This window comes from Saccopteryx bilineata, chromosome 1, assembly GCF_036850765.1.
Source record: "Saccopteryx bilineata isolate mSacBil1 chromosome 1, mSacBil1_pri_phased_curated, whole genome shotgun sequence".
Lineage (NCBI taxonomy): Eukaryota > Metazoa > Chordata > Mammalia > Chiroptera > Emballonuridae > Saccopteryx > Saccopteryx bilineata.
In genome coordinates this window covers 322,728,713-322,744,897 of record NC_089490.1, presented here as the reverse complement: position 1 = coordinate 322,744,897, position 16,185 = coordinate 322,728,713, and positions in this window count along the sequence as shown.

Sequence of the window (16,185 nt, the reverse complement as noted above, 5' to 3'; positions counted from 1 at the left end):
TCTAGAACTTGAACTTTTAAAGTTTTTTCCAAAACTAACATTTTATCTGAATATGGAATACTACTCAACTGTCCTGTGAAACAGAAATTTAGAAGAGACAAATCAGTGAATGCTAGAGGTAACTTCTCCATGTGATATCTCAGAGGTAGCTGCCTATATCTCAGCAAATTTTAATGAGCTCCTGCTATGTGTAAGGCATTGTATAACAAACTGGACTTACCTGTCAATATGATACACATTGTCCCTAACTTTATGTAATTGAGACCTGTTGGTCAAATAAGTTTATAAATATGATATATAGGTTTGCTTGCTTATAGTTTGCATTGGGTGTGGGGGACAAGCTGTAAGCAGACAGTGTTGTTATACCCTAAGGCTTAGTTTTAAGACTAAGCCTTTCCCACCCTAAGTGACTTTCTATCAGAGTAATCCTTGTTTGTATATTGGATTAAAGGTTTTGGTTTCTACACTATAAAATAGGGCAAACCGGGAGCTTGCTATCTCTCGGTTCCTGATATTAGCATTAGGGAGGAGAGCAGAGAAAGGCCATGTGGAGGGGAGGAGAAGCAGCCAAGATGGCAGAGTGCTGAAGGAGAAGCCAGTTTGTGCAGAGTTTGTGCAGAGAGAAGCAAATGGGGAACAGAGGTGAATAAGGCTGGTGAGGTACAAACCTTTGATTCTAGGAAACTCAGATAAGTCAGTGGCTTTGGGAGCCCTGAATGGAAAGGGAAGTGTTTTCCCACTGTGTGTATTTCTTGCACAACGGGTGCAAGCTAGGATAAAGATGATGGCCCACCAGTTCTTGGCTCTGTTGTTTCATTACCATCTGTCCGAATCAAATACGAACCTGCATGGGCCAGGCAGCTGTGATGGCGGCTGTAGCTACTGGTCTTACAAGACCTAATGAAAAATATTGATCTTAAAGACATAAATTCATAATCAGTTATTGATGACACTTGAGATAATTGAAATACTAAGAGTAGGGTATATGAATACTTGATTTTGTTTCTTTGGAATTGAGGAAGGCTTTTCCTGGGTTGGTAATGTTCCAGCTGAATACTGAAATAGGAGTTAAAAGGTGTCCAGGTCAATGTGAAGGCAGTAATTACCACACAGATGTCAACATAACTAATGAAAGTGTTTTGGTCATGCAAGAATGAAATATAGTTAGTCAAATAGGGTGGGGACTCTCAGATACTAAAGGAAAGTGATGTACCAGGGACAACTCTCCCATATATATTTCATATAGTTCTCCATAGAGTATAGCATGATGAAAAGAAATATAGCTTTGAAATAAAAAAGACATATATTCGAATGTGCCCTACTCTCCTTACTAGTTCTGTTACCTTAGGAAACTCATATCCTCTTTTCACACTTATTAAGGTTAAACATTGACTGTTTACAGGGTTATTGATTAGAGATGATTTGAGTAAGGTTCTTTGACTGACAAAAAAGTTTTAGTAAGAGGTTGATATCCCTAATGGTACTACTTTAAATACTGTTATTTAATGTTAAGTGGTCGCTTTCGAGCATTGCATGATACTGAAAGTTGGAGAAAAAACAGCTCTTTTCTGTTATTGAGGAAATTTGAACACTAAATTTACTTTTTCATATTTGAAATCCTTTTCCCATGTGCCCTTTCCACACAGGTAATATCTTCATGGTTTTCTGAACTCCATTATCTTTCTTGTTACTGCACAAACTACTCTCTTTCTAATCTGGATGAGCAATGAAATTCCTGTTCTTGACGGGTATATATTGATAAATGGGAAAAAGGCAGAAAAGGTCCAGAGCACTGCAAATCATGGGTGTTTTGTAAAACTCAATCCTTTTATCTAGCTGTTGATCAGCGATTTGTTTTGTGTAATGCAAGTCTGCTTTCGATAATTGACATATGAAATGCACCACTAGAGGCTATGAGAAACTATAAACAGATCTGCATACCAGTTAGCACCTTAAATGACAAGGAAAAGTTTGTGATGACAGCTAAAACAAATTTCAGTGTGGTTTCCAAATTTGGAGGGAGAAAAAATATTATGTATATATTTTTAAATGTTTGAGTTTCTACAGAAACGTATTTGTAATTTGGTAAAGGATAGTAAAACAGATTAAAAAAATGAATTGATGATAGGTGCAGTTTTTCTTATGGGGCACTCATAATATAACTTATTTTTAATCATAGAGTAAGTTAAAATGAATAATATAATTATATTCAACCTTAAAACAGTAGGTCATGAGACAAATAGTTTATAAAATACAATAGTTACAAGGAAAACACATAGAATCAACTAATAAGAAAAGCGTTTTTGCAAACCTTTCTTTCGCTATTTGAAGTTTTATCTGTAAAAGAAAAGTTGTTTCCATTAAAGTGAGAATGTGTATAAACACAATACATGTACAAATGAATGCAAAAATTTAATTTAAAATCTTTTACTTTAACCTCTGAGTCTCAATTTTAAATTTACCTAAAGGCTTATTTGTAACTTCTTGATTTTTAAAGCTTCAAATTAAATATGCTTTAGTTGTGAATATATTTTCATCTGGAAATGGCATTTCAATGATAATTGAATGCCCATAAGACTAGCAGGGAAATCTATTGAAAAGGAAATCTGAATTCATTCAATTTTCCACATCAAGGGAGAATATAACTTGATAGTAGTATCTCAGAGGTAGGCCAGAAGAAGGATATTTACAGTTGTTTTTATGTCTAGGCTCAAGTGATTTTAAGACAGGTCTTTTAGAGTAGGTTGCTTGTTTTTTCTGGAAAGGGGCAGTTGTGAGTGTGCCAATCTTATGGTGTGCTTTTGTCCTGCAGAATTATAATTTTTCAATTTTTCTTCTTTCTGCTTCACACACGAATTACCAAAGGGTAATTATTCCTTTCATTTTGTCTATTTTTCTCTTCCAAAATCTGTTTCTAAGACTTAACTTTTGTCTTACCTCTGTACCTTTAAGGTGTTTCTACCCTTATATTATGCCTGTCTGTTCAAATAACATGTTTTGAAGTTTATTCTATATAGTCTGTATTTCTCAGATACTTGTATTTTGGAATTTTCATATTTAGTATGGACTTACTCATTCTCATCTTACTCAAATAAATAGAAATTCAATTCAAGTCAACATATATTATTATTTCTTCTGTGAATACAACCTTATGAGAATATGTATGTAATAAAAGATGTCCTGCCTATCTCATTCTCAAATGAAATGATATCCATTCTCCAAGACACATAGCCTAAATTAATCCCTTTCTTACTATAATCAATATTTTCTATTTTCTAAATACTGTTAGTTCTATGTAACTATTGAAGGGCAAGTCATTTCTTTGCTCATGTAAACAAAATGTTAATTTTTTCTCTCTGAGTATATTTTTTTCATTTTAGCAATCTCTTTTTAGTGTGTATTGTGTAGGAGAGCCTGGAAAGCTGAAATCACATTTAATAGACTTGCATGAAAGTTAGCATTCTGTCTAATTAGATGCTCTTAGTTTTAAAATGGAGATGATTTGAGAGGGATAAAAATTATGATGACTCCCATCTGATGGTGTTATTCTTAGTAGATGAGAGAAGACTCTGATGATTCTTAGTTTATCACTAATCATCTTACTTATTTTTTGAACCATAATGACACAGTCATAATAAAGGCTTTCTTGAAAGCTTAATTTTTGTGGTGTATATTTTGAGAGTTGTTCCTGGTTGCTCAATCTAGTTTCTGTTTGTATAGCCCTTCCAATGATTATGTGAACCATTAAGAGATTATTCCTAATATTAAGAGTTGCACCTAAGAATAAATATCTTTAAGCTTTACTTAAAACATCAATTGAACTCTTACTGATACTATTCTTTATATTACTGGACATGTACTGGAATCATACTGCAATAAAAAAGTTTTATTAATTTTATTTAAGAAATGTGTATACTACTTACTACATATGTGAATTAAAAAAAAAAAAGAATGGCTTAACTTCTCTGAAACTCTTATGTTTTTCCTATATAAAAATGTAATGCTTTCCCTGACCGGATATCTCAGTTGGCTGGAGCATCATGCTGAAGCACAGAGATTGTCAGTTTGATTCCTGGTCCGGGCACATACAGGAACAGATCAATGTTTCTGTTATCTCTATCTCTCTCTCTTCTTTCCTCTCTCTCTAAAATCAATAAAATAAACATTTTAAAAAATTAAAAAAATTTAATTCTTTTATTATGCTGTTTATTTACTTATACAGGGGAGTACACACACAATTGCCTGAACAATACCTAACATAAAAAAGTCACACAAAAATGACTTATTTACCATAAGCACTAAAGAAATTTTTTCTCAGCAAGATGAATTCATATATTGAAAATCTTTTGTAATATTAAAAGCCAAGAGCCCTTACAGTATAGACAAAATTATATAGATATAAAACCTATAAATCATACAGTATTAAAAAAAAGAAGTCTGAAAGAAGGCAAGAAGGTGTAACACTTTGAATAAGCAAGACAACACGCGTCTATGTCCAGCAACTCAACAGAAAAATGTAACCCGAGCCTAGTGTTTCCTGACTTACAATCTATAAATAGAAGGCCACCCAAAGACCATCATATTTCTCCAGATCAAATGAAGTTCTTACAATTATAGTAGGCCAAATCAACATATCGATATTAAACCTAAACAGAATGACTGCTTGTTAAACAACTTAATAGGTCCTCTCAAGTCTTCTCATATTAGACAATATGTCTGAGATAAACAGAAATACATGTAATGACAAACACTAGGAATCACAAATTAAGAAAAGAGAACAATTAATGTCAATAGGAAGATAAATCAAAAGATTAGATTATCAGCAAATGCTTTTACTTGACCATTAAAAATTCTTCAATTACAAATTATTTCTAAACAATAAAACAAAACAAAAAAATCTCTACAAAGAAACAGAAATTATGAAAAAGAACCAAATAAAATTATAAAACAAAAACATAAAATATCATATATTGAAAAATGTGTTGGATGAGCTCAATATTAGAATGGTAATAAGAGTGGAAAAAATAATTAACCTGAGAATAGTTTAATGGCATTTAAACAATCTGAATGATAGAAAAGAAGAAAATTAAAATAATAAATACAGCTTCAGGAGTCTGTCAATCCATAGCAACAATCATTTATACCATCAGATTGCCAGAAGAAGAGGAGATAATGGGCCATAAACAATATTCAATTAATAGCTAAAAATTTTCAAATGTGGGAAAAGATACAAACTTAGAGAGCAAAAAAAACTACATGATAGTGTAAGACCAGTGGCCTTGGCCATGCAGATTCAGGTTCTTACTTGATTCGGGCAGATGATAAAAGAACTGTGAAGCCAGAAAATGGTGGGCCATTCTGTTTATTAAAGTCTTGTAAGGGCAGATGATCAAGCAGGCAGGGAAGATCGCTTCCCTCTCACTCAGTGCTCCCAAAGCCCTGACTCCCTTTGGCCTCACCAGACATACAGGCCCCACGGCCTCAGCAGGGCTCCCAAGCCCCTCAGAACTCTCTCTCTCTCTCTCTCTCTCTCTCTCTCTCTCTCTGTCTGCACTCTTCAGCCAAAATCAGCTGGGGGAAGGGGTGTTGGTCAAATAAATTTATAAATATGATGTATATGTTTGCTTGCTTACAGTTTGCATTGGGTGTGGGAGACAGGCTGTAAGCTGGCAAGGCCCTTATAGCCTAAGGCAGTGGTTCTCAAAGTGTGTGCCGGGGCGCACTGGTGCACCCTAGAAGATTTTCAAGTGTGCCCTATGGTATTCCACAGAAATATATGCCTGTTCGGGACCAAAAAACCAACAGGATTTTTAGAATTTAGATTTTGGGGGGACAGAGATGTGGGGAATTGGCTGTAAGCTGACAGTCTGCCCAACCCCCCACCTCACTTACTTGATTAGGTTGTAAAAAGCTTTTAAGCTGTGGTGCTAGGTTGTTTACACTACCCCACATGTTCCCTGAAAAGACTGGAGGCAAGTTTCTTCTATCCTTTGTTTGGTGTCAAGTTAAGATGATATGTATGGTAGGGGTTTTCTGTACTCAACACAAATAAGAGTAAAAAAAGAGAAATTCTTCAATCTATTGATGAAGAAATGAATTTGCCTTTCAAATATATGCCCAAACATCAAAGAAATTGCTAGGACACATCAGATTCATGTTTCCTATAAACACAAGAATGGAAAAATTTAACACATTTGCTCCAGGACCTACCACATTTACTAAATCTTACTAAAAATGTATCTATATATATAAAAAGATAACTTTTTGTCATTTTTTAAAATTTTTAATCCCTCTTTTTTTACAAATTCTAAAAAGCATAACTCAAAAATGTAACATAAAAATGTTTTTTAATGTCAGAATAAATTTAATTTTGTATTTATTTTGTTTAATTACCATAAAAGCATGCTTGGACTTTATATACTTTTTCTTTAATATTTGACTTAATTATTATAACATATTTCTCATAAATTTGTATATAGTGTGCCTACAATTATTTGTAGGATTTTAAATGCACCCTGACTTCAAAAGTTTGAGGACCATTGGCTGAAGGCTTAGCTTTAAGACTAAGTCTTTCCCACTCTTTTAATACTAAGATCTTTTCAACATCCTCCTAATACTAAGATCTTCTCAAAACTAAGCTTTTTCCCACACCCTTGACTGTTGCATGATATAGGGTGGTGCACTCTTAAGAGGAATCTCATTCATGCCTCAGATAAGTGGCTTTGTTTCAGAGACTTCCTTATTTGTATATTGGCTTAAAGGCTTTAATTTCTACACTATAAAATAAGGCAGACTGGAGGCTCTCTCTCTTGGTTCCTGCCATTAGCACTGCAGAGGAGAGGCAGCCAAGATGGTGGCCTGCTGAAGGAGAAGCCAGTTAGTTCAGAGTTTACGCAGAGAGAAGGAGATGGGGAACAGAGGTAAATAAGGCTGGTGAGGTAGAAACCTTTGATTCTAGGAAACTTGGATAAGTCAGTGGCTTTGGGAGCCCTGAATGGAAAGGGAAGAGTTTTCCCATTGTGTGTATTTTCTCACCCACCAGGTGCAAGCTAGGATTAAAGGTAATGGCCCACCAGTTCTTGGCTCCATTGTTTCATTACCATCTGTCCGAATCAAATGTGAACCTGCACAGGCCAGGTGGCTGTGCTACTAGCGTTACATTTAGCGTAGTCTGTGGTAGGATTAGGATCAGATCAGCATGGAGCCATCTTTGAGCAGTAGGGTAGAGGACTGGCTGCTGTTATGGTTCCCCATAGCTGTCCTTTTGGGGACCATAGGCTGTCTGACTTATACAGCCATGTGTGAGGAAACCGAGAGCTCTGTGGAAGAGGCTGCCTGGGACCTGCAAACTGAGCAGTGGAAGTAGCTGGAGCAAACGCGGGAGAAAGAGATGCTAACCCTGGAGCTGGAGCAAGCACCGGAGGAGTCTGACCAGGTTTGTAAGATTCACCTAGAAATGGAGCAAGTGCTGGAGAAGGAATCACAGGTGTGTGAGTTACAGATTGCTTTGGAGATTGCCTGAAGCCAGCCGCAGCAGGAGGCAAGGGCCGGGGTTGCAATGCCCGTGGGGTGGCAGGTGGTGGGCTGGGGCTTGAGCCCAGCAGCAGAAGCTGGCATTTTTAGCTGCTCTACTGAAGATGAGAAGGCTAAAGATGCTGTCTGCAGTCTCCAGAAGGTGAGAGCCCAGCAGCAAGCAGTACCTACCACGCCCCTGGTAGGTCTGCAATTTTGGGACTAAGGGTGGATGCCATCATGCTCTACGGAACAGAGATGTAGAAACTGGCCACCATTGCCATGTGCTCTTCCTTGGGACAGCTTAAGAACTCCCAGGACTTTAGGGATGAAGGGAGGTGCTGAGGCCCCATGTGTATGGACTGGTTCCTGGACTATGATCAGAGTGCACACTGGCTCCTTTGTTGGATGGACTTACGGATTTTGGGCAATGTGAAATACCCTGGTGGGGGCGAGGGGCAGCTTTGCTGGAGGTCCTCCCCCTGCTCCAGGAAGTTTTTCATATGGCTAGAAAAAAGTCTGAGGATATTTTGCACTTTTGGCAAAGTACTCAGACACTAGTGAAATGTACCTTTGTAACTGCTGAAACTGTATGATTTGTGCTATTGTTGTAATTTGTGTAATGTACCTCATTTCTTTGTGCAGGAATACCTGGCTTTAGATTGTAAAGTGAGCAAAAGGGGTGGAATATTGGTCAAATAAGTTTGTAAATATGATGTATATGTTTGCTCACTTATACTTTGCACTGGGTATGGGAGACAGGCTGTAAGCTGGCAAGGTCTTATAGCCTAAGGCTTAGTTTTTAGACTAAGTCTTTCCCACCCTTTTAATATTAAGATCTTTTCAAACATCCTTCTAATACTAAGATCTTCTCAAAACTAAGCTTTTCCCCACACTCTTGACTGTTGCATGATGTGGGTTGGTGCACTCTTATGAGGAATCCCATTTATGCCTCAGATAAGTGGCTTTGTATCAGAGACTTCCTTATTTGTATATTGGCTTAAAGGCTTTAATTTCTACATCATAAAATAAGGCAGACTGGGGCTCTGTCTCTTGGTTCCTGCCATTAGCATTGCAGAAAAGAGGCAACCAAGATGGTAGAGTGCTAAAGGAGAAGCCAGTTTGTGTAAAGAGAAGGAGATGGGGAACAAAGGTGAATAAGGCTGGTGGGGCCTTTGATTCTAGGAACCTTGGATGAGTCAGTGGCTTTGGGAGCCCTGAATGGAATGTGAAGTGTTTTCACACTGTGTGTATTTTCTCACCTGCCAGGTGCGAGCTAGGATTAAAAGTAATGGCCCACCAGTTCTTGGCTCCATTGTTTCATTACTATCTGTCAGAATTAAATGTAAACCTGCACAGGCCAGGCGGCTCTGATGGTGGCCATGGCTACTGGCTTTACAGGGGGATAAACACCTGCTCCAGAAAACAATAGCAAGCAATGGCCCCTCCACAAGCAGTCTGAGAATGCACAATTTGCAATCTGCCACCCTGAGGGCAAGCACCCACAGCCTTTCACTGTCCGCACACAAGGTGCTGCCCCAATACAAGCAAGCAAACCTAAAGAACACTTGTTACAAACTTATTTGCCCAACAGGTAAAAAATAAAATCTATGCCAAGCCATGTTAAAATTAAATATCTGAACCTCACAGACAAGAAAAAGTCTTGAAAGCATCCAGAAAAAAAAAAAAAAGATACATTACCTGTGATAAAACACCAAGTTGAGTGAAAGCGGATTTCCTACCTAAAACCATAAAGATCAAATAATCCCAAATGCTTTTCAAATTCTGAAAGAAAATACTTTTGTTGTAAAGTGACCAGCGAGTTCTCCAAATACACCAAGTCCAGATGAATTTTTGAGTTTATTGGCTGGTGACTACAGGGGGGTAAGACAAACCCAAATCCTGTAGCACCTCACACAGCTCTGAGGCCCCTTTTTATAAACCAAATTACACACTGGCTGGCTGGGTTTGGGATTAGGGCAAGCATGATACAAAAATCATTAATTTTATTAACAAGCTCACTGAATTTTACTGCCTTGTTACAATGTTTATCTATAGAATCTATCGAAAGGAGAACATTGCTACACCCTAAAGGCTTTTAAGAACAGAGAAGTGAAGGGATTCTCAGATAAATTCTGTCTTCCTTGCTCTGTAGTTAAATTATGACTTAGCTGACCCAGTTGCCCTTGCAAGCCCTTCCTCCTGCATTCTTCTCTTTCCTTTCTCCATGGAAAGGAGTGGGTAAGAGGCCTCACTTTTCCTCTTTAAAATGGCATTGCTAATGCTAAGTTTTATATTTTCTTGGCATCTTATTACATTTCCCAGTGGTTTTTATTTATTTATTTATTCATTTTAGTGAATAGAGACAGAGAGAGAGAGAGAGAGAGAGAGAGAGAGAGAGAGAGAGAAAGAGAGAGAAGGGGGAGGAGCAGAAGCATCAACTCCCATATATGTGTCTTGACTGGACAATCCCAGGGTTTTGAACTAGCGACCTCAGCATTCCAGGTCAATGCTTGATCCACTGCGCCACCACAGGTCAGGCCCCACTGGTTTTATATCATGAGTCAAATTATTGACTTATTTTAATGAGGTGCATGAGGATGTTGAGTAGACAGGGGCCTAAAATTAAAGTTAGGAATAGTGATCTGCAGATCCTGTAAGTAGGAACATTAACCTATAACATGTAACAGAAAGGTGATGCCTTTTGTGCATATTTAACAATTAGACTTGATGTTGTCATTAACAACAATAGTTTACTGAAGAAATAAATGCAACTGATAACCTCCTATAACCTGTACAAACCTTCTTCAAGTTATATCAACCCTTAACTTTTATGAACTTTAACTAGCTTTTATAACAACTTTTTTCACTTTTTTCTTTTAAAAGTATCTCTATACCTTATACAGTACTAAATAACACTTTTTTCTTTTATTTCATATATTTGGTTATGCATTGGTAAAGTATACATGTGTGTTTCTTAATTAAAAACATGTCTTTTTCATAATTTAGGATGGTTTGGGGATGTTTCACAGGGCTGGAACAGATGAAATCTATTTCAGTTATTTTAAATGGGAGAAATTTGTTTGATATACTAGTTGACTGACTTATGAGCTTGGTTACAGAACAAATTAAACTTGTATCTCAAGGTACCACTGTATAAATCATCATTAATGTTTCAATATCATGTTATGCTTGTACTCACATGCGTATTGTGTGTGCGTGTGTTTTAAATATACACATTTTATTACCTATGTAGGTTTGTGCATTTAGTATTAAAGTTGACATATGGAACTGTTGGGCAGATAAAATATATTCTGCTCACTTTGTTAAAGATGGCGCTGCCCACATGGAAGCTGGTCGCCCAGGTGATATTAATGTGTGTTGGGGGCGGGCTGTAGGCAGGCAGGATCCCGGTAGCCTGGGGCTTGGTTTTAGGAATAAGCCTTTCCCATCCTTTTAGATGTGGGGTGGTGCAATCCCATTATACCTCAGATAAGTGACTTTGTATCAGAGACTTCCTTATTTGTATATTGGATTAAAGGTTTTAAATTCTACACTATAAAATGGCAGACCAGGAGCTTTGCTCTCTCTGTTCCTGAGATTAGCATTCGAGAGAAGAGCAGAGAAAGGCCACATGGAGGAGGCCAGGAGAAGCAGCCAAGATGGTGGAGTGCTGAAGCCAGTTTGTGAAGTTTGTCCAGGGAGAAGGAGATGGGGAACAGAGGTGAATAAGTCTGGTGAGCTAGAAACCTTTGATTCTAGGAAACTCAGATAAGGCAGTAGCTTTGTGAACACTGAATGAGTGGACTTTGGAGCCCAGTGTGTGTTTTTCTTGCCCGCCGGGTGCAAGCTAGGATTAAAGATGTTGGCCCATCAGCTTTTGGCTCCATTGTTTCTTTACCAACTGTCTGAATCCAATGCAAACCTGCATGGGCCAGGCTGCTGTGATGGTGGCTGTGGCTACTGGCTTTACAGGAACCATCACCACAAATATCTTTAATGGTGCCCTTTTTAAACAGACTTACCTCTCCTATGTCTTCGCCTTCTCTCGAGTGCCCCTCTCTAACACTTGGCAATTCCTTATCTGCTCTCCATGTCTAAATGTAGCATGTGTTTCTATCCTTTTCACCGGGTTGTATGTAGTGCAACAATTCTTAAATTTTTAAAAAATGTGTTGAGGTCCAATTTATCAATTATATCTTTTATGGAATGTGTTTTTGTGTCAAGTCTAGTAACCCTTTTCTAGCCCTAGATCCAAAAGTATTTCTTCTATTCTAAAAAAAAAAAATTACATTTTTGGTTTTATATTTAATTTATGATCCATTTGAGTTCATTCTTGTATAAGGTGTGAAGTTTAGATCAAGGTTTATTTCTTTGCCGAGGCATTTTCAATTGTCCCAGTATTATTTGTTTAAAAGACTGTCATTTCTTCATTCAATTGCTTTTGCACCTTTGACACACACACACACACACACACACACGAAAAAACAACCCACTAACATATTTGTGTGGGTCTATTTCTCGATCTCTATTCTGTTACTTGAATTATGTGTCTATTCTTCCACCAAGACATGCATTCTTGATTACAGTAGGTATTTAGTAAGCTTTGAATGCTATAAATTTTCCTCTGAACTCTGCTTTTGCTGCATTGCATAAATTTTGATACATTGTATTTTTATTTAGTTCTAAGTAATTTTTAAATTTGTGTTGAGATTTCTTCTTTAACTTGTGATATTGAGAGGTTGTTTTTTTTTTTATCTCTAAGTATTGTGATATTTTCCAGGTAGCTTTCTGTTACTGATTTGTAGTTTGATTTCACTGTGGTCTGAGAACAAATGTGTAATTTCTATCCTCTTAATTTTCTTAAAGTGTCTTTGGGCCCAGTTTGTGGTCCATCTTTGTAAATGTTCTATGTGAGCCTGAGAATAGTATATAAATAACTGTTGTTGGATGAAGTAGTTTGTAGATGTCCATTCTATTCAGTTGATTGATGTTGATATTGCATTCAATTTTCTCCTTACTAATTGTATGCCTGCTGAATATTTTCCTTTTTGAAAGCTAGGTGTTTAAGTTTCCACTGTTGTTCTATAAGCTTTTGCTTTATGTATTGTGATGCTCTTTTGTTAGGTGCATGACATTAAGGAGGGCTGTGTTTTTATATATAAAGTTGGTTTCTTATAGACAACATATAGTTAATTTTCTTTGTATTCATTTTGACAATTTGCCTTTGAATTGTTGTCTTAAGGCCAGCAATTTTCAACCTTTTTCAGCTCATGACACACATAAACTAATTACTAAATTCTGCAGCACAACAAAAAATATACTTTTTGCTGATATGATAAAAAATGATATAATTTTGATTCTTTCACACCAGAAGGCTACTCTTGTATTGGTTTTTGTTATTATTTTTATTTGACAATCTAATAGAAAAGAGGTCAGTGACCCTGACTAAATAGTCAGGTATTGCATGTTTCAAAAATTCTTGTGACACACCAGTTAAAAGTTGCTGGTTTAGACCATTGACATTTAAAGTGATTATTTATATATTTAGATTTACATCTACCATACTTGTTGCTGTTTTCTATTTGTTGCCATTGTTTTTTGTTCCTATTTCTGTCTTTCACTGCTTTCCTGCTATTTGTAGTTTTAATCAATTGTTTTATATATTTTTCTCATTTTTTATCAATTATAAATATATAATTTTTTTACCTTTTTAGTGGTTACAATAGAATTTACAACACCCACTTAAAACTAACTTAAATCCACTTTTAAATAATACTCTACTACTTCATATGTGATGCAAATACCTTATAGTTTTAAAACAAATTTCAAAGTTCTTTATCCTATCTCTTATATCATTACTGTCATTCCTTTCATTTACACATAAGCATAATAAGCATATTGTATATAAGCATAATCAAATACATGGTTGCTATTATTATTTTGAAAAATCTATCCATGAGAACAATTAAGAATTTAAAAAAAAGTTTTCTTTTACTTCACTTATTTCTTCCCCAGTGCTCTTCAAGTTTGAGTATCCTATATCATTTTAATTTTCTCAAAACCTTTTTTAAAAATATTTCTGGCAGCCTGACCAGGTGGTGGCACAGTGGATTGAACGTCGGCCTGGGATACAGAAGGACCCAGGTTTGAGACCCCAAGGTTGCCAGCTTGAGTGCGGGCTCATCTAGCTCGAGAAAAAAGCTCACCAGCTTGCACCCAAGGTCACTGGCTCAAGCAAGGGGTTACTCAGTCCGTTGAAGGCCCACGGTCATGGCACATAGGAGAAAGCAATCAATGAACAACTAAGGTCTCGCAACAAAAAACTGATGATTGATGCTTCTCATCTCTCTCTCTTCCTGTCTATCTGTCCCTATCTATCCCTCTCTCAGACTCTCTCTGGCCCTGTAAAAAATAAATAATTAATTAATTAAAAAATAAAAATAAAATATTTCTGGCAAGGAAGGTCTACTGACAACAAATTCCCTCAGTTTTAGTTTGTCTGAGAAAGTCTTTATTTCTCTTCTAGTGTTGAGGGATAATTTCACAGGGTACAGAATTCTAGGGGTTTTCTTTTTTTTTCACTTAGTATTTTAAGTATTTTACATTATTGTCATCTTGTTTTTCCTTTTTCAAGAGAAGTGAGATATAATTTTCACCTTTATTCCTCTATAAGGTAAATTTTTTTTCTCTAAATTATTCCAAAATATTTTTCTTTAATTTTGATTTTGGGGAGGGGGTAATACAATAATACCTATATGCATTTTTTTTATGTTCTCTTAGCTTCCTAGATTTGTAGTTCATTGTCTGCCATTGACATGGAAAAATTCTTAGACACCATTGCTTCAATTTTGCCTCTGTTCCACTTTTTTTTTTTTTTACTGTGACAGAGAGAGAGTCAGAGAGAGGGATAGATAAGAACAGACAGAGGAACGGAGAGAGAAGAGAAGCATCAATCATTAGTTTTTCGTTGTGCATTGCGACACCTTAGTTGTTCATTGATTGCTTTCTCGTATGTGCCTTGATCATGGGGCTACAGCAGACCAAGTAACCCCTTGCTCGAGCCAGCGACCTTGGGCCCAAGCTGGTGAGCTTTGCTCAAACCAGATGAGCCTGTGCTCAAGCTGGCGACTTTGGGGTCTCAAACCTGGTTCCTCCGCATTTCAGTCCAATACTCTATCCACTGCGCCACCGACCGGTCAGGTGCCTCTGTTCCACTTTTTTTCCCTTTTTGCTTCTTCTGTGTTTTCATTTATGAATATGCTACACACCTCTTGTAATTGTCCCATAGTCATTAGATACTGTATTACATTGTTTTAGAAGTTATTTTTATTTTTGCTTTGGAGTTTTGAATTTTCTCTTGAGATATTCTTCTGCTCAGAGATTGATTTCTCAGTGATGTCTAATCCACTAATGAACCTATCAAAGGCTTGCTGTTTATTAGTTTTTTGTAGCACTTTTTACTATTTCTTAGAATTTCCATCTTTTTGCTTATATTATCCATGTATTCTTGAATGTTGTCTGCTTTTTCATTAATGCCTTTCACATATTAACTAGAGTTAAAAAAAATTTTTGGTCTGATAATTTGAAATTTCTATCATATCTAACTCTGATATTAATGCCTATTTAGGATCTTCAAATGTGTTTTTGCCTTTTGATTTTCTTTCTAAATTTTTCTGCTACTCAGACACGACGTATCAAGTAAAAGGAATTGCTATAAATAAACCATTAATAAAGTGGTGGTGAGGCCTGGGAAGAAGGGAAGGATTCTATAGTTAGATTTGTGTTTTAGTGAGCCTCTGCCTCTAAGCTGTAAATTTCATTAAGTGTTCTCAATTTTTTCTCTCTCTGTTGGTGGGAGAATATGATTAGAATGCACTAGAATTGGTTATTAACCTTCTCCCAGGTCAGTTAGCTATGATAATAATCCCCAGCAAGCCAGGCTCTGATTAACAAGTTTCTCCTGAGGGCAGGCCTTGTTGAGAAGAGCAGTGTTCTGGTATGTTTCATAATGGTTTCTCTTTTTCTCCTCCTGACAAAAGCACAATCAAAGTTTTCTTTTCTTTATTTTTATTTTTATTTTTATTTTAATTTACTGTATCGGAACAAACTCCTGCAGATAATTTTCACAGTATTGTGGGGTCTCTCTGTGATAGCGTTCTTCTGGAGATTTTAGCTCTCAAGAGTTTTCTACTCTAAGACAGCAGCAATTTGTCGATTATAGTTCAGATTTCCTTCTCCTGTTACTGGTTCATAGGGTGGTTGCCATGCATGAGTCTCTGTTCCAGTAAGCCATGACTTCCTCTATTTGCCTGACTGCCTTTTTAATCTTAAGGGCAGTGATTTAACCTGTGTTCTCACCTCTTTGGTTCTAGAAGAGTTGATTTTTTATTCTGCTCAGTCTTTTTACTTGGTGCTACAATAGTGTAGTAACATTTGTCCTTTCTCCCTGGATTTTTAAACTCTCAGATTATACACAGTGTGTCTCAAGCATATTGTTGATTATAGTTCATGTCTTCTTACCCCAGCAATGGTTCACATGGAGGTATCTGCTTGTCAGTTTCTGCTCTGGTAAATTCTGCTCTAATGATTTGTAAGATTTGTATCTCCCTGTCTATTTCACCAATTTGAGGGTACAGAGGTGGAACAGTCATGTGCCCTTTGGCATTATCT